Source organism: Ursus maritimus, unplaced genomic scaffold (genome assembly GCF_017311325.1).
Source record: "Ursus maritimus isolate PB19 unplaced genomic scaffold, ASM1731132v1 scaffold_6, whole genome shotgun sequence".
NCBI lineage: Eukaryota > Metazoa > Chordata > Mammalia > Carnivora > Ursidae > Ursus > Ursus maritimus.
This window is the reverse complement of record NW_024426774.1, coordinates 55210552-55232229: the sequence shown is the minus strand read 5'-3', so window position 1 is coordinate 55232229 and position 21678 is coordinate 55210552. Positions and strand designations below refer to the sequence as shown.

Below are 21678 nucleotides of genomic sequence, written 5' to 3'. Positions count from 1 at the left end.
CAGAACTTCACAGGTGTTTCAGAAGTGCTTTAGAAATTCCATAGGGAGAAAAATATGACAATCCTTCTCTACATATTTTGAAAAGGGCATGCCTGAACAAAGACCCTCCAGTGTTCACACATATTGGAAAACACAATTTTGGAAGATGACTTTCTCACAGTGGGTGAAAGAAGGTTCAAGACCAAACAGTCAAAAAAAAAAAAGATTTGCTGATAAACAAGACACAATTCTCTTTAGAAAGTAGGTTCTGAAGAAGTCAGAGTAGCTAAACTACAATAAGCCTAGATTTTCCCAAAGTATCAAAGATCTGGTCTATCCTGGACAAATAAGATACTATATTTCAAATACGGCATTTTATTTTGCTGACTTTTTCACAGGTCATGGTGCATTTATTTTAATAAAAGGGGAAAATCTATCTCAACTGTGCTGTTTTTATGGATAGTGACATTAAAGAGATTTTTGCTCACATTTGATCTGGATCCTGATAAATACATACCCACCACTGACAGCTTCCTTTCCATGGCTCTGCAGTAATATAATGTGAAGTTGAAATATATAAGAAAAAATAAGATGGGCCAAAGTAGGTTAATGGAGGGTATCTGACCAATCCGCAAAGTTCGCATAAAATGTTTTGCCTTACGTACTGAGGTGAGAGGACACACAAGAGACCAGTTAAGGGAGTCACTTATTATGTGCTTACTAGTATGTAGTGTGGCAGTGTGAAAGGAAGACAAAATTTTTTATAAGATGTAAAGGAGAAAAATAAAATAGGAATTAGCATTATTAAACACAGCTTTGTGTTTGTTGCTTTACCTATTTCGTGTCAGTTGATTATCACAGAAATAGACATCATTGTTCCTATTTTACAACAAAGAAAACTGAGGCTTGGAGGAGTAATGAACACTGTTAGTGGTATACCCAACTTCCATTCCTCCCTTCTTCTCCCTATGAAAAGCCCAACCAAAGCCACTGGTCCAGAAGTGGCCAGAGACGTCCAATCACACAGAAGGACAGACGGTCCACACCTGTGGGGAGGTTTCTGACTTCCCCTGAATACCATAATATATGGATGTGAACCAGCTTGAGGAAGGAGCCCGAAACAGAAGTTGGAGCCCGTAAGGAGTCTGGCACAGCAGAAAGATGCTAAGAACCTAAACGACAGAACTGGCCAACCCCGGAGCTTGTCCTACCTCAGGATTTCTTGTGAAATAATAAATATCCTGATCACTCCAGTGAGCATCCTGGATGCTGTTTCTGACAGCATCCTAACTGATATAAGAATTTTATTTCTCCAAGGTCCCCTGCAGTAAGTAGCAGAGCAAGCGTTTGAACCAACATTGTTCTGGCTTGAAACTGGGCTTTTTCCCCTAAACCACACTGTGGCATGAACTTTGATAAGTGTTTTTTCACATGACATGACTGTGCGATGTGAGAGCTAGGAAGGATCTTACCTCACCATACATTAGGAAAATGCATTTACCTCATCAAAGCGTTTTAAGCAAACACAGAGGAGAAACATATCACTAGCAAGAATTCCCAGAACTTCATATTCTGAAGAACTTCTCATTTCATATGCATTTAATTTTTAGTAGAATATGAATTCATATGCCTTTAATAAATGGAACGGAGCTCTTAGAGAGCATTCTAAGTTATTATTAATTTTCTTAGGTGTGATAATGGTGTTGTGGTTATGTAGGAGAATGTCTTTATTCCCAGGAGATGCATACTGAAGCATTTAATGGTAAAGAGTCATGATGGCTGAAACCTATTTTCACATGGTATGATGAAGTATATATGTAGAGAAAAAAAGAGAGAGTGAGCCATAAAGCAAATAGAGCAAAAGGTTAATAATTACTGAGTCTAGGTAGAGCGAATATGGGTGTTTGTTGAATTATTCTTCCAAGTTCTCTACATGTTTGAAAGTTTTACAGTAGGAAGTTTGAGTGTGGGGGAATATGGTGCGGGAAATAGCATGGATGCACACTGGAATAGTCTGGGGACTTAAAAAAATACCTGAATGAGGGCCTCACCCTGGGATTGAGGCCTTGACATGGGTAATCCTAATGTGTATCGTTGGTATGGTAGAAAGAGCCTGAAAAGTCACAACTCTGATAGTCCCAATCTTGTAAAGACAACTCTGAAAATTTTTCTGGACTCTTTTTTATTCATGAAAAATTGCCAGTGTTCTAAATTTAAGCATTAATCCAACAGTAAAGAAATTTCCCTGAAACATACATTGGGTGACATAAGGAATATTCAATTAATAGTAAACCATAACTTTAACAAAACATATATTAACCCTTGGGGCATGAAGAATGGAGCAGACTTAGTTCTTTCTAAACAAATCTACTCATTGAGTCTATGGTTTCACATGCCAAAATTTACTTTATAAAAATGAAAAAAAAAAAGGAACAATATTTAAGAGGAAGCATTAAGCCATTTAACCTCTTTTAAGAAAAAGAAGGTCTTACCAAAATCATGTTCTTTACTCCATGCCAAAGATGAGTCATAATCTGTTAAACTATAAAGAAAGGAGGATTTCTTGAAAAATACGCAACTCCAATTCTCTAAATTCGAATGTGTGCAGTTTACTTAAAGATACTCCAGTGAGCCTTACATATGGAAAAAAGCTCTCTAAGGTCCCATATGTAAATTTCAGCTGGCGCATAGGCCTCCTTAGTTCTATTTGTCTTTCTTAAAATATATGTGTCTGGGGTATGGGATAGAGGTGAATAAATGGTAGATAAAATAAAAGAGAGAAATAAAAAACAAATGACAAACTTTTGAAAATATAATTTGTATAATAGGGATTTTATCTTGAAAATATACTTTATGACTTAAGTGGCTTTTTTTAAAGTTTTACTGATACACAATAAATGCAGAGATTTAAAATGTATAATTTGGTAAGTTGTGACATATATATATATATATATATATATATATATATATATATTCCTGAAACCATCATAGCAATCAAGATAATGAACATAACTATCCTAGGCAGCCTTTCCATTCAAATAGATGTGCGATGGTTTTTTGCCCAGATATAGTTTTCAGGAAAAGAAATTCTTTTTTTTTCTTTAAAGATTTGATTTATTTTTATTTGTCAGAGCGAGCACAAGCAGGGGTAGTGGCAGGCAGAGGTAGAAGTACCTCCCCACTGAGCATGGAGCCCCATGTGGGGCTCAATCCCAGGATACTGGGATCATGACCCGAGCCGAAGGCAGATGCTTAACCGACTGAGACACCCAGGTGTACCCAGGAAAAGAAATTCTTGATGGAAATTGTTATTCAAAATAACAACAACAACAACAACAATAAAGAAATCGATACACAAGTGTCCAAATACTTTCATCAACAGATAAAATATACATTGATGCTTTGGGTTTTTTTCCCTCTAATTTAAATCTAAGAGACAAGCATATGATGTATTATTCTATCTTAGATTTAGGTCCAAATAAACAAACAAATGTACTCTAAAAACAAAGAGATTCTTAATATTTTCAAATATCCAGGGAAATGAAAACAAAAGCCATAGGCACACAGCATTATGTTTGAGAATTTAAATACACACACATACCAAGAATTTTGGCTAATTCTGAAGCAAAACAACTTAGATTACATCTACATATTACAGCAATACATACAGACTTCCTAAACTTGGCATATTAGGCCCAGAGCATGCCTCTCTCACAGGCAGGGCTGCTCCAGGCAAAACTAAGGAAGAAAGAGTGCATCTCCAGTAACCGCCGAAAGCCTCAGTCTACCATTCTTTCCTCCTCTCTCAAGTGTTTCTTCTGCTTTTCAGGAAACTCCCCTTGTTTACAGGGCCCTCATTAATACGTCGGTCTTTCCAAACCTATGGAAGAATTTTTGGCCTCAAGAACCTAAACTGTATCCATGGTGACTATATATATTCCGTTCTCAGGCACAGTTTCTGCTTCCCATGGGCACTGCTAGGGAATGAAAGAAATGGCTCGGATGTGGGCTCTGTTCCCTCTCCTTCCCCTTCCTTGCTGAGGAGTTGCAGTAGCTAGAAAGGAGACTGCACTGCCCTTAGGGGCCTAACGCACAAAGAAAGCCTGCTAACCATCTTTCCCCAACCAAACAGGAAAGATAGAGTCCCATGAAGGCCAGCCAGGGCCTTCAGGACGCAAGTCCATTGGACCTAGGACTCAGCTACTATTGTGGCCCACAGGAGGCTTCCCACAACCTAAATCCTATATTGCCTAACACAAGAGAAAATGTTCATGTGGGGATCTTTTGTCTTCCCAAACGGACTGTGAACACCTTTATGAACAGGTGCTATGTCTTATTAGTCTCTGATACCCCCAAGCACTTGGGACATGTATCAAATATTTGTGAATAAAAATTTAAAAATAAAAATCATTCTATTATATCATATCATATTAATGTTATTTGTATTACAAAAACACTTAGATATATCTACTTTAATATCTGAGGTGGAAATGTATACTAAGGGTTTTATTTGTTTAAGAAATTACATGGTTTTGACAATCATGGAAACAAAAAATTAGTTCTTTACGTACACTAGACAGAGCAAACTTAAGATTTTCTTGTTAATTGTGCAATATAGCTGAGATGACTACATTTCCATTGTGCAATTTTCAGTGTTACACATTTTTTTCAGGCTCTGTCACAAAGAAAACAAAGCAAAGGGAGAAAACAACTTTGAAAGTGTAAAGAAGGGGCGCCTGGGCGGCTCAGTCAGTTAACCATCTGCCTTCCGCTCAGGTCATGATCTCGGGGTCCTGGGACTGAGCCTTGCATAGGGCTGCCTGCTCAGCAGGGAGTCCGCTTCTTCCTCTCCCTCTGCCCCTCCCCCCTGCTCATGTGGCCCCTCTTCCTCACCCCAACCCCCTCTCTCAAATAAATAAAAAAATAAATCTTCTAAATAAATAAATAAAAGTGTAAAGAAAACCAAGGAGAAATTTCAAACCCTAACCACTGGCAGGTTTCCCAGGGTTCATAAATGAGGATGATTTCCGGATTTCTAGTGGAAACATCCAGCAACATTATAGGTGTTTAATATTTCAACTCAAACTCAAATGATAATTGTTCATTCAAATGGAGTTTTATTTCAGGAGTTAGGATTCCTTTTACACCAAGTCGAAGGACATAAAATCCATACGAAGAAATCTTACTTTCTTTTCAGATTATTACACAATGTTCAGTTATGACTACTCCATATAGTAAGTAACAAGCTCTATACCCACCACAATGGTTTGGAATGTAATTTCTACAAGGACAGGAATAGTTGTCTTTTTTCTCCACTGTTGTAAGATGTGTGCCTAGTAAAAATAGCTGGTACATAGTAAGTGTTCAGCAAATATCTGTTGAATGAACTGAATAAATGAATGAATGGAAGCCAGGAATGGGATAAGGTGTGCCAAAAAAAAAAAAAAAAGATCAAATTTTTCTATGAGGCACAGGTTTCACAAAGTACAATTTCTGAGAAAAAAATCTCTTATTTACTCAACTCTAAAATATCTAATCTTATATTTGAATTGTTTAAATTAAAAACTAACAACGGACTGTTTGTTATCTAAATCAAAAGGAGGAGTCATTTTGTTTAATCAAATGGAAAGGTTTTCTACCACTGATGTCTGAATAATGTCAGATATTTAGGGAAACTATTAAACATTCTCTCCAAATCAATGGATTTGGGTCCTTAGCAAACTTTCTACTCAAAGGATTTTCATGTAAATCTTTTTTGTTTAAAAATCCATGTTCATTTTCATACCCTTTGATTTTCTGGGTGAAAAGAACCCTTAAAATACAAAACAAAAGTTAACTCAAAGGGATACATTTCATTTGAGTTGAAGACAATAAAGCTGATGGTTTCTTCACCAGGAACCATTAATCATTCAACAATGGTGAACCCTGGAAAACCTCACAGTGGACATGGTCTGATGTTCTGTCTGGCTTTAAAGAGTTAACAACAAAACAAAACAAAGGAGCTGCTCTTCCCGTCTAATGATGTGCTCAGGCCAGCCACCCCCAAGGTGGTCAGGTGGTGATGGTCACTGCTGAGACGGCTCAGGAGCTCGCCGGCACACTGGACATGGAGCAAAAGGAGGACAACAAAGCTGGGATGTGTGAGATGTCTCAAGGTAATGTGGACAGAAAAAATGCTGTGAGTATCCCCCAATAAAAGAGATTAACAGAAAAAGCAGTAAATAATAAATGTGTCAGTTTCCCCTTTTCACCACCTCACATAAGCTAAAACGTGGTTGTAGGTTTACAAAAAGGCCCCCGAAGTTGTGTGTAGATAAGATGATCAGAGAGCTCATCTGCTGAGGTAAGACAAAGCAAATTTTCTCTCCAGAAAATTTTATACTTTGCCTCAGTCTCACAAAAGCAGACTGAACTAAATGCAAACCCCTACTCCATAGCTTTTACAGAGGCAAAGGCGAAAGAGAGCTTAAGAAAAAACCTGTTGTGATTGAGGGAAAAGAAACCAATGCAAAAAGAAGACGGGAGCAAATAAGAAAGATGCTGCATTAAAACAAAGACAAACTCACGGAACCACCAAGAAAATTGAAAACAACGGTAGGACAAAGGGAAGAGGGCTGTGACAAACAGATCAAATTTAAAATAAGGATGGACTGGTTTGATCGGTTCATTTAATATGTTAAAAGTAAACATTAAGTACTACAGGGTTATACATACCACCACACAAAATTATAAACATCAATGTAGACTTTGAGTTCCAAAGTGGAGAAGAAATCTGATCATTCCAAGTTTCTATCAGTTGGAAACTGAACAGTAAGGACTAAAGGACAATATAGTTTAAAAGTTGCTTTCTGCTTAGCAACCTTGCATTTGAGGATCATTGTTCCCTATACTTAATATTCAATGGAATAAATAATATTTCTCATATGTCCCACTTGTCTTAATAGGTCTTACTCTGAGTACACCAGAATTTCATTTCCACTTAAAAAAGTGAGTAACATCATGAGGTTGTGACAACTCTTCTCTAGTAACCAGAGAGAGGAAAAGCTACTTACATAATGTGCTAGCTCTGGGCTTTTAATGACGGCTAACTCACTTTTAGGGACAAAAGAAACAAACAAACAAAAAAACCTAGTTGCTTAACCTAGAGCCTTTCCACATGTGTCTTCACTCATCTTCCTAAATAAAAGATTAGCTGGAATAAATGAAATCCTCCAAGCCACTATACATACTCTGAAATGTGCACATTTCACTGCATCTGAGGTACAAAATAAATGAGCATAAGGAGAGGTCCTACAGCCAAGTAATCCTTTTGAAATTTAAAAGTAAATAATGTGATTAATTTTTCTCTTTGAATATACCTCTAATGGAATCGGATATATCTGAGCATTTTCCTGCAATGCCTGAGCAGGTTTTACAAGCTTCAACTTCATAAAATGAGTTATCTCCTCGATACATACTTTGTTCTTCAACAACATCTGCTGTAACTCAGGATACACCACAACTCAGTGTTAACATTAAAATCCCATTCAATTAAACCAAAGTTCCTTGTCTCTTGAAAAGGTACCTCATATATTCTTGTGAACACACCAGTAAGAAGTCTCTTCAAATACAAAGTTAAAAGGAAAAATGCCCTTCAGACAAAAGATCTAAAAGGTTACAATTTTTAAATGATGATAAACAAACATCCATTTCTAAATGCTAATGTTTATTTTGTATTCGCTTGCATTTTGTCCTTCTCCAATGCTTTTAAAAAGCACTTACAACCCCTACAACGTCCTCTCAGAGTGAGGGCAGCACAACTGCCTTCCCTCTTCCTACTGAAAGAGTAAGAACATGGAGAGTAGTGGAAGTGAAGTGTATCGCCCAAGGTCACATGCCAGTCAGTACCACTGCTCAGTCTAGAAGTCCATGGACCTCAGTTCTAAGTTTGTCAATAGATAATGCGTAGCTAACTTTCCTCTCCTTTTGATCACTAGCAGACTACACAGTCATCCGTTTTCTTAATGTTAGGAGACAAGGATAGAAATCACAAGTCCTAAAAGTTATTTCTATCCCTCTCGCCTCTTCTTTCCACAGGGTTCTTCATCAGAAACATTGCTTTTTTAAAAGCTGGAGACATCATACACATCTGTAAAATGCTAATAAATACTCCAATGCCTTCACAAAAGTGTCAAGGAAAAGAGACAGGAGCTACAGAAACAATGTCATGCTAAAATGTGTCAAGCAAAAAATAAGCAACTTTCCATCTCACAGACCAGACACTTAAGTGTAGTTTCTAAGTCCATAAGTTAATGTATTTAAATCTCATTTGAGATTGGCTGCTTTAACAGCACATGGACAAAAAAAGGCAAGTCAACAAAATTGATTGTTTTAGCCAATAAAAATGCAATATATTCAACTAAATTGGGTAACTGATGATTTAGTTAAACAAAGGATTATGTATACACAATTATCCGCAGTGTAGTAGACAGCTCACGTATTTGAAAAGTTTTAACAGTGTTATGAAACACTGTACACTCCTGAGTAGATCAGTATTTAGGTTTCTTTGCTGAGGATATCTCTTTCATGAAAGCGGTTTCTTGCATTTTATAATTTCAGAGGGCACAGTAATTAAACTGCATTTTATTGACAAGTAAAACAGAATGATTCTATAAATGAAGCAGCTGGTAGGCCCCATCAATTTTGCTTATTTAAAAAAATATATTCCCCAATTGTGTAATGCCTATTAAGTGTGTAGTGAAGTTAAAAGTTTAAGTGTTTTACTTACTAATTACATATACCTCCTTTATGATTCCTATTACGCTATTTACTACAGCTATTTCAAAAGTTAATTATTTATTAAGACTGCTCAAGAAAAAGAGTTTCACTCTTGAATGGAAACAGAAATAAAGATTTGGTCCTGAAGGAAATGATGCTGCTTTATTTTCAGTGTGAGTTTCATATATTCTCTTTATTATTATTAATTCTGAAGCCAATAACAACATCATATCATCATTTGGGACATTCAAAATAGAATTTGTATAATTCATATTAATTATGATAACATCCAGATTAGTGACAGAAAGTTTGGGAGACATAAAATCTTACAATAAAAAAATGGACATGTCAGATAACAAAGAAAGATATTCAATAAGCATTTTTGGACTATTTTAAGTTTAATTTTCAAAATGAAAAATATGTTCTTAATAAAACATAAGTTATACTGTAATACCCCTCATTTACTCTCTACTTAACAAAAATAATAATTGAGAATGTAAAAATTCAATTCAGCAATACTAATAATAATATTCTCCAAACCATCACTTATAATGTCATTCGACTACTCATAAACAACTTGAGAATAAAGTACTTAATTTATTATACAGCATTCATTAAGCGTTTTTATGTACCCAACACTCTGCTAGGCACCAGAGATTAAATTACAAATGAAACACTACTCTTACTCTCAAAGAGCTTTCTGTTTAGTAGAGGAGAAAAATCACAGATAACAGCAAAATGTGTGTAGGTACCATTATAATAGAGGTATATACATTCTGTTATGCAAATTTAAATGAAAGAGGGACCTACTCAACTCATCTAGTAACTAACTTTCATAAAGACTCATATAAACTCCAGTTTAAAAGCATAAATCCAACAAAACATCATGCATAATAAGAATTCTGCTTATTTCATTGACAGCAACAAATCTTTATCTTTATCAAAAATTTACTTCTAAAAAATAGAGCCATCCATGTTTCAAGACATACAAGGAACAACAGAGAACTAAATTTGAAAAGACATACCAAACACTAGTCAAGAACTTTGCATATTATATTAACTTATTCTAACCTCACAACAACCCTATGAAGCAAATGCTGCTATTATTCCCATTTTACAGATGAGGAATCTTAAGTTAACTTGACCAAGGTCACAAAGATAACAAGAGGAAATTCTGAGACTTGAACCTAAGGAGCCTGGTTCTGAAGGCCACACTTATAATCACTATACCAGACATCCTCTCTGCAGATGATGATGATGGGATAGCTAATACCCAATGCTCTGTGACATGCACTCTCTTATTTACCTTTATAGCAACTCTGAGGAAAAGTTATCCTTTCCATTTGCAGGAGAAAACCAGCACAGGCCAGGTTTGAAACTTGCCGGAGGTTAGACAGCCATCAAGGGTTGGCGGCAAGATTCAAACTCAGGCAGCGGGGCTCCACTGCGCTATAAGGCCTCTCAATGATTCAGTCTTAGACTCATGAAAAAGGCCGCAAGAAAAAATTTATTAAACAATTTCAGAAGGCTTTGTATAAGTCTTCCTGAAACACTTTGCAAGGTTTTGGGGCTTATGACAAGCATTTCCTTACGACAGCATTTACATTTGAGTCAACATTACTACTTTGGGTTGATCATAAACACATTTCTGCTCTTTAAAAAGAAATCTTTCTGTAGAAACTTGGCAGATTTCAGTACAGGAACAGTCTATTCTTTAAAATTAAATTTAGTAACAACTTATTCTGGTTAGTCTGAAAGAGAAGGAGAGAATGAACTACTGAGAGGCCTTTCCTGTACTTTAATATTTCAAAACATGTTTGGTTTGGCCTAATTTGAATCTTGTGGACAACTAGACCAGAACTTGATTCAAAAAGAGTACTACCATTTTTAAATAGGCTGAATTCTCACAAGTGACCTCAGCAGCCGATTCAGAGTAACTATTTCTCATAATTTTTACTTTTATCTCAAATTAAATATTAAAGATGCATAAGGCAAATATTAAAGATGCATATATTCTCATAAAGCATATACGGGCAGCAGGTACGTGTACCTTTGAGTCACCCACAACCAAGGAGCCAAATTAAATTTTACAAAATTCTGTAGCATGACATTGCTTAAGAGCCATGAAGTATACAAAAAATGGATATCGAAAGAAAAAAAATCCGTATTTATCCTTAACACATCCCACTGTGCACAGGGACTGAGAAATAAAAAATTCTGTGTGGTAATGCCTTGCTTGAATAGAGGCGAGATAAAGATGAAGTGTCAAGCTGGATTTCCATCTTACCTTGCTTTCCTCCAACAGGTTCAAAGACTTCATAGTCCTTAATACTGAATTCATTTTTTTTCCAAAAGGGAACCATAAAACTATTTTAAAATAAAAATACTAAGCCATGCCACTAGGCAACCTGTGTTCCCATGCTCTATCCCAACACATTCAAATTAGAAATATCTTTCGCTTTGCCTTTATTAAATAAAAGTTTAACTTTGATTTGGAGTAAAATGAACCCATTAGACGTTCTACACTTTCTGCAGGTCATAGAGTCCATTAGATCCCATCGCTGACTATTACCGCTCACTAAGCATCCTAAAGACAGAAAACATGCCATTTCCGCTCATTTTATAAGCGTTATAATGCCCCGATGGTGGAAGTCTGGCAATACCTAGAAATACAGCAAAGCTGGTGAATAAGGAGTCGAGGGGCGGAGGGAAGAGGGAGCGAGGGAGGGAGGCAGTCGCCACCTCAAATCCACGCCGGACCAGGAACCTCCAGCCCACAACGTGATCGCTGCCCTCCCCAGAGTGGACCGGCTACATTTTTCCAGATCCCCCCAAAACCCAAGACAGTACTCACCCTTCTGCGAAGAAGTCGGCACCGGGTCCAGCTCCAAGACTGGTCGGGGTGGCAGCGAGGGAGGGGACGTCTGGGCTGTGGGCGGGGGGTGTCGGTGCGTCACTCGAGTGCAGGACGGTGAGTTCGAGGGGTGGGAGCGGAGAGGAGCAGGGCAATCAAGTCACCGCCGAAAAAGGAGGAGGGGAAACGGGGGTGGGGGTGGAGAGCCCCTTCCCTAAAATAAACCCGCCGGCCCCTGCGACCCCCTGCCCCAGGGAGGGAAAATAAATCAGGGGGAATAATAGACTGACAAATAAATCTCTAAAACGACGAGGAGCGAGGAACAGACTTTAATTTAAAGGGGGGGAATTGAGCGAGGGCTGGAGGGGAGATAGAGAGAAGTGGCTCTGGATCTATCCCATGCCTTTGCAGTCCCCAAGCAGAGGAGGCTGGCAGAGGGGAAGTTGCAGCGGCTCCTGAGGAGAGGGAGGAGGAGGAGGAGGAGGTTACACCGTAACAAGTACAGACAGACAGCCATGGATCAGAGGGGCGCTGAGAGCAGGGGCGGCCGCGGCAGGGCGAGCGGCGGCGGCAGCAGCACCCCCTGCTCGGCTCGCTCAAGACATTTAATTGGATTGATGGGTTGTGCAGTGACTCACAGACTTTACAGAGTCGTACAGCAGTCCCCGCCCAGCTGGACAGGGGAGATGCAGCGGGGACCAGCGGGGAAAGGGGGCCGAGGAACAGCCGGGAGGGGAGGAGGCGACTGAGAGGGCGAGGCGTTGGGGGGGCGGGGAGCGGAGCGGAGAGAGTGGCGAATGGCGAATCCCGCCGCTCCGACAGGCGTGGGCGTCGGCCAATCACGGCGCGGCTCCATAGGCGGCTGGCTTCGCCCCTGGCCCAATGAGTCTTCTAAGGACACTGCCGCGAACGGGGCGGGGGAAGTAGAGTGGGGGGTGGGGAGTGGTGGGTGGACGTTGAAGTGGGGGGTGGAGGGAAAGATGAGGCGCCGGAGACCGGCGGAGTCACTCTGCCCTCCTAGCGCCAGAAGTGCGCCTTCCGCCAATCCGAAGGCTGCGTGGGGGTGATGGACGCAAGCATGTGACCAATGAGGAGGAGAAGGTGCCGCCCCGAGCCAGAGGGGAAGGAGTGGGCGGGCCAACGCCTTACCCTACCTCCCGCCCGGTCCGGGTCAGTCACGCAAATAACAGTGTGAGGGCTGGGGCCGCGCGGTGGAAGGGGGGGTGGCGGAGGGGCCGCGCTGCTGGCGGCGTGACAGCTATAGGGACTGGCTGTGCTGCCGACTCCGCACCGGAGGAGGAGGCGGCGGCGGAGGCTGGCTCCTTACTCAGCTTGCAGGCTGCTGCTGCTGCTGTCTCTGCCTCGCGCTGCTGGGGAGTCCCTGCGGCCAAACCCCACTCGCGAGGGGCAACCAAATTTGTAGTGAATCGGATCAAAACTTTGCCCCATATCCCTGCAGTGCCCACTCTGAGAGACAACTCCTTGTGAGGTCCTGCGGGGCTGTGCTCTGGGATCTGAGGAAGCTGGAAGCCAGAGACCCGAGGCTTGGCAATGGCATTAGCCTCTTTGCTTGCCTGTTTTCTGGGGAAGTCAGGGTAGGGTGTGGACAGGTTGAAACAGCTCCCGAATACATACCATTTCTTTATTGAGCTTCTGGAAAAGGCACTTCTTAACCTGGCAGGAACGAAGCTGTATAGGCTTAGCTTTTTAAATATGTGTCTATGCCTTACCTTCCCTCCCGCACTACTCTTTCTCCCACTTCTCTGCCCACCGTCCTCGCCTGGTACCCTGATGGCAATGCTAGGGAGCGCTCACTGCTAGATCTTCTCGCTGCTAATTCCCAGGAACTATGGCTTTTTCCCCCATTCCTTGCCTACTGTCCAGTAATCATTTTACAGACCTTAACACTTTCTAAGCACTTTTACTTGGAAGCAACTTTAATTACCAGTAAACCTGAATAGAGATGCTCACAAAAGCAAAGACACTGGCGAAAATCCACTTTCTTTCCCACAAGGTGCATTTCTGCGCGCTATTTGAAATTTACAATTGCTTCCTACCAAAAAACCAAGGAAAGGCAAATTATTGCATGCCTACAAAAAGATTTTCAAATCCACTTAGAATACCAGACATCTGTTTTTCACAGACAAGTCAACCAGAGAGACCTAAGAGTTGATTAAGGGGTCTTGAAGTGAGCAAGATAATTTTTGTTCATAATTATGAGATTAAAACCTACAGTGGTCTGAAATTCAGAGAACAGATAATAAGCAAACACAAAGGCTTACTCTAGCCATATTGAGACTTTCCTTGATTATTGTCGTTTCAGGGTACTGATCCTTCCCCCTGAGCCCTAACTGTGATACTCAGCCTGATACCTCTTACCTCTTTGATTTTAGCCCTACTCCATGACTTCAGCCTATAGTCTGTCTTTTTTTTTTTTTAAGATTTTATTTATTTATTTATTTATTTGTCAGAGAGAGAGAGAGCAAGCAGGGGGAATGGCAGGCAGAGGCAGAGGGAGAAACAGGCTCCCTGCTGAGCAAGGAGCCCCAATGTGGGACTCAAGCCCAGGACCCTGGGATCATGACCTGAGCCAAAGGCACACGCTTATTCTTATTCGACTGAGCCACCCAGGCGTCCCATCAGCCTGTAGTCTTGAGTCCTGGTTAATGTGTTATCTTACGTACTGTATTAATAACACAGAAGATTTTGAGTCTAGACATACACTAGGATCTTTCAGAGGATCTCCAAATACCCAGGTTTAGCATCCTGTGGCGGAAGTTGCCCCCTTACCCCCTTATTGGCATGCCTTCAGTCTCTACCATGTGTCATTTTCTAATTCTGTGCTCTCTCAATTCCAGTATTTCTTAAATGGTTGTCCAAGGCCCACCCAGATTCCTGGGTCTGCATTCAGATCTATTGAATCATCATTTCTGTAGGTGGGACCTGGGCATCTGCTTTTTTAACAAATACCCCAGGTGACTTGAATGAATATTAAAATATCAAAATAAGCATTTGATTTGAGAACCCCTATTTATTCTTTCCTTTTGAAAATTTGAGCACCCGTATTTGTTTCTTTTTTATTTTCCTTTCTCACACATACCTATTTCCTTTCTCCTATATATTTCCAGGCTCTTATTTTTACGATCACTTCCCTTTCTATGTTTCTTGTACACAAGTCTGTATTATACACTGGCAGGGCGATTCCTGAAAAAGAGGGCGAAGCTGGCAAATCGTCTTTCATAAATATCATAGTCATACCTTATAACCATGACACTTAAAAGTATAGAGAAGTCAGATAATTTTATAAGCTTAAAAATATCACCATAGTCGATGTTATATATGAACCTATGATATGTGTGAGACTTACTAGTTTATAGTTTCAAAGTGCACAGAGATAGAATTTTTCATATGTAGGGGTCACATTTCAAAATTCAAATTTCACCATACAAAAAATACATTTATATTGTTACCATAATTTTTCTTCTAACCAGTGGAGTGAAACTAACGATGTACTAAGAAGTGTGATGATTAAAAAAAAAAAAAAAAGTACTATATGAGATTTTTGTTGTCTCGGACCTAACTGAGAGTCTGAAAAGTACACACATGCAACATTTAAATAGGAACCTGGGGAAAAGTCTAGGAAGACTTTAAGTGTGTTTGTCATAGATAAGCAGGATTTAGTTCATTTTTATCTAGTTTTCCTTCTGCTTTCTTATTTTACTTTCTAATCTGTTATGATTTAGAGTTACATGGATAATTTTTAAAATCTAAAATAAAAAGTGTATGAGCAATATGTGATTATAAACTATTTCCCTTTTACTGCTATTTAGATATTTATATTATTGTAGCTGATCTCAATTGGATTATAAGCTAGTTATAAATTAGTTTGAATATATACTACCCACACGGATCAGGAAGCTAAAGCACATTCTTTATTGAGAATAGAGAATTCAACCCAGGACTCAGAATCCCCACAGATAGAAACAAGACAAGCATGAGCTCACAATCCAAATTACAAAACAAATGAAAAAAAGGCAGCACGAGCAAAAGGAAGCAGAAACAGAAAAAAAGGAAACTAGCAGAATTAGATTCTAAATCTGAAAAAAGACAGTTTAAGAAAAATATAGGCCCATTTCACCTATGAGTGTAAGTGCAAAAATTCTAAATAGAGTATTAGCTATCCAAATCCAACATGCCTACTCCAAGCGAACTAAAGAAAAACCTTGAGCCTCGTTTTCCTATCTTTAGTTGAGACATCTCTCTAGCTTCTTACCTAGCTATCTATCATGAAAATATAATAAATCAAGTAGGGTTTATTCCAGAAACTCAAGCATGATTTAATAGCAGAAAACTTATCAGTAATTCATCTCAAAAAGACTGAGAGAGAAAAAGCATTTGAGAAAGTGCGTCACTTATTAACAATAAGAACTTCTAGAAAATTAAGAATAAGAAGAAATTTACTTAACTTTATGAAGGACCAAAACATACAACAAACTATTAATTAATAGATTTACTTAAAACACGTTGCGTTTAAGTGTGGGATCAAGCCAAACATGTCCCTACTGTTTAACATGATACTGAAAGTCCTGGCTAACAGGATAAGATTTGTAAAAGGAAGGGGAAATTAAACAGAAGAATCCAAAGGAAAGAGATAAAGCTGGGATTGTTTGTAGTAACCTGATCAACGATATAAAATACCCAATAGAAACAAGCTATTAGAAATAATCAGAGAAATCGGCGAGGGGACAGAGATGCTTTTCTCCCTTTCTTCCATTGTACTACACTTTTTTTTTTAGCATAACACATGGCCAGCCAGAACAAAGACATCATTCGCCACCATCCCTGATAGGTAAGTAGTGCCATGTCCCAGGTAATAGATTAAAAGTGGCATTGGACATAAATCCTAGAAGGGAGAAGGTACGCCTCATCCTTTTTTCTACCACCTGAGATGAAGACATTATGGCTAGAGCTTCAGCTGTTATCTTAGACCATGAGCTGATCTTGGGTATGGAAGCCACACACAGTGGAGCAACAAGACAGAAGTTATCTGGTATACCAGCCCTAGCCTTAAAATATCTACCTCAAGTCTTCTTGAACTTCCTGAGTAAACCTCTAATTCATGCCACTGTTATTTTAGCTTATGTGCGTACACGCATATGTATGTTGTGATGTTACTTATAGCCAAACCCCATCCTAACTGATACAGCAAGATCCCCAAATACAAAATCAATTCATGAAAACCAAAAGTATTCCTACACACTAGTATTAACAAACTAGAAAGGAAGATACTATTTACAATAGCAGCAAAACTATAAAGTCTCTAGCAGTTAACCTAAGAAAGAATGCAAAAACCTTTATGGAAAAAGATGTTAAATTTGTTCATAGACCTCAAAGAAGACCCTAATAGGGTTATGTATAATGTTTGTGGATAGGATAATGACGTTGTTAAGATATCAATAATCTCAGAATTTATTCATAAACTCAGTGCAAACCATTCAAACTTGTAGCAGGATTTGAGGAATTTAAATATTTTAAAACACATATGGAAAACTAAATTCCATATAATCTGGTCATTTTTTAAAAAGAAAATCAGAGGGGAAATTTACCCTCCCATATAGTAAGACATATTCTAAGTGATAGTAACAGACATGTAGAATAGTGGAACAGAATAAAATACTCGGAAACAAACCATTTACCTATAAGAACTTGGTATGTGATAAGGGTGACGTCACAAATCTATAAGGAAATCACGTCGAGATAGTCAACCACTGCTGCAATGATAACACTGCATAACAGACAACCACAGAAAACCAGTGGCTTATAGCAGCTGTTGCTTTTTCTCCTTCTTGGGTCTGTGTGTGAACGGAGATTTGCTGATCTCATCTGGATCCATCAAGCCTTGGTTGGGCTCCACTGAATTCACTGGGCTTAGCTCCAGGACACAGGTTATGTTCAGGTCTTCAACACATGTCTCATTCTGGCAACTACAGAAGCTCAAGAGGTGAAGCCAAGTCACTCAAACACATAGAATACCTCTGCTCCCATCGCACATTCTAACATTCCATTGGCCAAGTAAGTCACACGGCCAAGTCCAACATCAGTAGTAGAAGGTGCTACAAAATCACATGGCAAAGGGCATACCTGTATAATTCAATAGCAGGGAAGACATGAAGGATCGAGAACAATAATCCAATCTAACACAGAGGTTTTGTTTCATAGATAATTACGGGAAAATTACTTCACCATGGAGAAAAATAAAGTCGTACCCGTATCTCATACTCTATGTAAAGGTGAGCTCTTGATGAATTAACAAAGCCTAAAAAGGAAAGGGAAGCCTGTTAGGCCAATAGAGATTAAAAGCAGAATAGCTTTGGAGCCTAGACTTAAGATAGGAAAAGTCTTCTTAAATAAGACTCTACAGGCATAAACTATAAAACCAAAAGAACGATGAACTTAATTGCATCAAAATTAAAGTTTTCTATTCAACAACAACATCATAGACAATTTAAGAGAGAGTTGATAGATTGAGGGGTATTTCCAAAGGCTAAAACCAACAAAAGATTAATATCTAGAATATACTAGGAATTCTTGCAAATCATGGCGGGGGGGAACCACAGTAGCAAAATAACCAAAGGATATGAAGAGGCAAATTTACAGAAGGGAGCCTTGAGAAAATAAAAAGCAGATGAAGAGACAGACAACCTGGCTGATGATCAGATAGATGCTTAGTAAGACAAGATACTTCTTTACATCCATGAAATAGACAAACGTGTGAAAGTTGGATAACACCAAGTGCTGGCTAGGATGGGAGGGAGCATGAATCCTTGTACACTGCTGTTGGGAGTTAAGCCCCGGTAGGCCGTTTTGGAGTTATCTGGCAATCCGTCATCAAATGTAGCAGATGTTTTCCTGATGGCCCAGCAGTTCCGCTCCTGGGGATACACACCACTAAGAAAGAAACTCTTGTGCGGGTCCGTAAGCGGGCACAACTGGAGATGTTCATCACAGCAGCACTTGAGCTAGTGGTGGATTGTAGGCAAACTTAGGTACAGAACACCTGTCCTAGAGGTAAGTAAAATGGAGCAGATGCTATGGAATAACATGAAGTAATGTCCTAAATGTACATTTTATAGCATGGATAAATCTTTAAAACGTTTTACAAGTGAGAAAGGTAAGAAACAACAAGATCCTGTAAGCCATGGTCCTCTGGATGTTTTTCGTTTCTGCTCTTAGCTGGGGCACTTGGAGGGAAGGATAAGGAAGGTGCTGTGACAGCTCGCTTCTGACTCACATATGCCCTTCCAGTTTTCACGTGAAGCCGTGGCAGGTTTTCATACAGCCCCCCATCTCCACCCCAGGTAGACTCCTGTAGGTTTCCACAGCGTCTCCCGCCATGGCATTCCCTATCACCTCCCCGCTTCCCCACACATATTTAATATACATGCATCTGGTGGTAAGTTTCCTTCTCCAGCCAGATGGGAAGTGAGCAATAGCTCTTGAAGAGTGAGCCCCAGTCAGAGATACAGAACCCTGTACAGCCTTGTTGCCACTCTACCACTCACATCTGCCGACTTCCCCATTTCCAAGTGAGAAACACCCAAACATTTGTGGATTTTTAAAAAGCTTTATTTCAAGACTGACCTAAAAATGTGTTTGCTTGTGTATTTTTATATACCTCCTGGTGTGCCGCAGCACTAATAATAACCGTAAGGATGAAACAATAGCGGTGATTGTAATATTAGCTTTGTGTCAATAAGCCGTAGACACAAAGGCCTTTTAAAGTTGATGGGGAGGGAGGAGATGAAAAAAGATAATGAGCTGTAGAGATCTAGGTTAGAGATCAGAAATAGCGCCCTGAAATCAGGGTGGATAAACAAGGGAAGAAGTTACCAGAAGGTCTGGGGATAGATGGGCGTTTTCTGAAAGATTTGGGGGTTTTCTAACCTAAACACGGGGGAGTGGATGCGACGGCTCTTGAAGTTTCTCCGTGCCCTCTCAGGTCGTGAATCTCCTCGGGCAGGCATGTTGGGAAGCACAATTGTTTCCCGCAAAGGTATACTGAGAATAGCCCCTGCTTGGATTATACTGCCTTAAAAGCCTGTCTCTGCCCAAAGCTTTCCTAATGGCTCATTACTAGCATATGAAATTCTGACCCGTAGTAATGGCTATGAATTCATGGCCCTCAAAACCCCATATGCAGGAGCTTGCCTGATCCCAGGTGGGGAGCTCCGCAGAGCAGCCCTGTGAGGCCCCGCGGACTATACCCCTTCCAGGTGATCTAAGCCGCAGCGGCAGGCTTCTCTCCGGCTAGCTTTGGATCTCTGGTTTTTGCAGAAGCCAGAATGTGATCCTGCAGGGATGACCGTTCTCAGGATCGCGTATCTTACGTTTACCATTTGGGGGCTGTGACACTCAGTATTGGGGCATCAGTGTTAGCTGACTTCTATTACATGAATCTAACCCTAGAAGGTCTAACGATTTATCCATCTGTGGGTTTTCTAACTCCTAGAAGCTGTGTAATCCAATCACTCCATATTTGTTCAACAATTACTTACTGAGTTGTAGGGAGTCTTAGGAGATGTATTTAGAAAAGCAGATGGAGCCCAGATTATAGAACCTTAAATGCCTGGTTAAGAGTGTCAATTTATAGGATAAGGCAATAGGGAGCCTTTGAAGGTGTTTGAGAACTGGCATAGCTTGATGAAAAGAGTGTTTTAAATTTAATTGAGCAAACACTGAGGAAAAGAACAAACAGTTATCAAATACCTATTAGAGGAAAGCACTATGGAAGCTCGGGGGAGAGAGAGAAAGTCCGTGCCTTCAAGAAATTTATAGTTGCTAGGTGTCGTTCGGTTTTTGTTTTTTAGAGAGGGTACTATTCTGAGATTTTAACCAGTGTGCTTTCCCTGCGTTTCCTATACCCCATTCCCTTCCCTCAGGGTACGGATATTGCGCAACAGAGACTCAGAAAGAAAGAAGAGTGAGCTCTTGACTTCCAGGTCTTGAAATGGGCTTTAAGAACTCACAGCAGAGACAATAGTTTTAGAAAAAAACACCTGAGTTTTCATAAGCCTCAAGGCAACATAAACCTTGGGCTTGGAAGTACAATTTGTGGAGCCAAGAAAAAAGTGCTGTTAAAGATACTAGAATAAAAAGGTTTTCTCTTTCTTCCACGGTCTCTCTCTCAACTTGTCACATTTTTTAAAACATGTATTTAATGGTATTCTAAGTAAATGAAAAATTTAAAAACTAAATTATTAGCTGAATTTTACTGTTCATTTTTCTATCGTGAAATACCAATTCTAAATGCAAATATAAGAGCATTTAACTTAGAAGCAGAATCACTGAAATTATCCAGTTCAGGTGTTGCAGCTCGTCCGTGCATATGTACGTTATTCTTGCCAGGACAATGGACACACCTCACAAAACTAATTCAACTATTTTTATTTCACTTGCTGATATGTGCACGTTCTACCAGCACTCTCCTTCAACTTACAGGTGTGTAAAGGAAAGACTGAAAGGAAAAGCAACCACGGGGCGCCCGATATTTCTCTTTCCTTCTCTGCCTTTGTTTTCAGCCTACGTGGTTGCCTACTAGAGACAGTATCAAAAGTAAGAAAGGATATGATAAGGTTCTTTGCTTGTTCATGTTTTTAGAATGCCATTGCCCTTTCTTCTGCCTTCAAAACAAGTCCTGGTTTGACTAGAAAGCCCAACCTCTCTGGGCTGTCAGCGCCCCCACTTACTCAATCAAAGATGAGACACACTTGCATCTTGCTGAACTCCTGAGCATGTGGGACAACCCGAGTTCTGTGCTCATGGGGGGGCAAGAACAGCAGACATCCGTGAGCCCTCTGCTCATGCCCCCTTGTCCCATGGCACTTCAAAACATAGGTTCAGAAATAAAATCTAGATTTTGACACAGCAGAGAGCCCTTCCGAGTGTGGGGCCCCGTGTGGCTGCACCGATGACACATCCATGATACTGGCCCCGTCTGGAAGGATGGATGAAGGGCCAGGCTGTCCTGCCTCAGCTGAGAGAACAATGCTCTGGAGTGTGGGGAGGGGGATGAGACAGAAAGCAGAGCT

The 21678-nt window shown here is 39.9% G+C and overlaps 1 protein-coding gene across 1 annotated transcript in view; it reads right to left on the bottom strand.

Moving 5' to 3' along the window:
* Window positions 1-12283, bottom strand: part of SERTAD2 (SERTA domain containing 2) — a 110185-nt gene extending 97902 nt beyond the window's left edge. The window contains exon 1 of the mRNA XM_040623408.1: window positions 11591-12283. The gene's annotated coding sequence lies outside the window, so the exon portion shown is untranslated. The remainder of the gene's footprint in view (window positions 1-11590) is intronic.
* Window positions 12284-21678: the final 9395 nt, after the last annotated feature.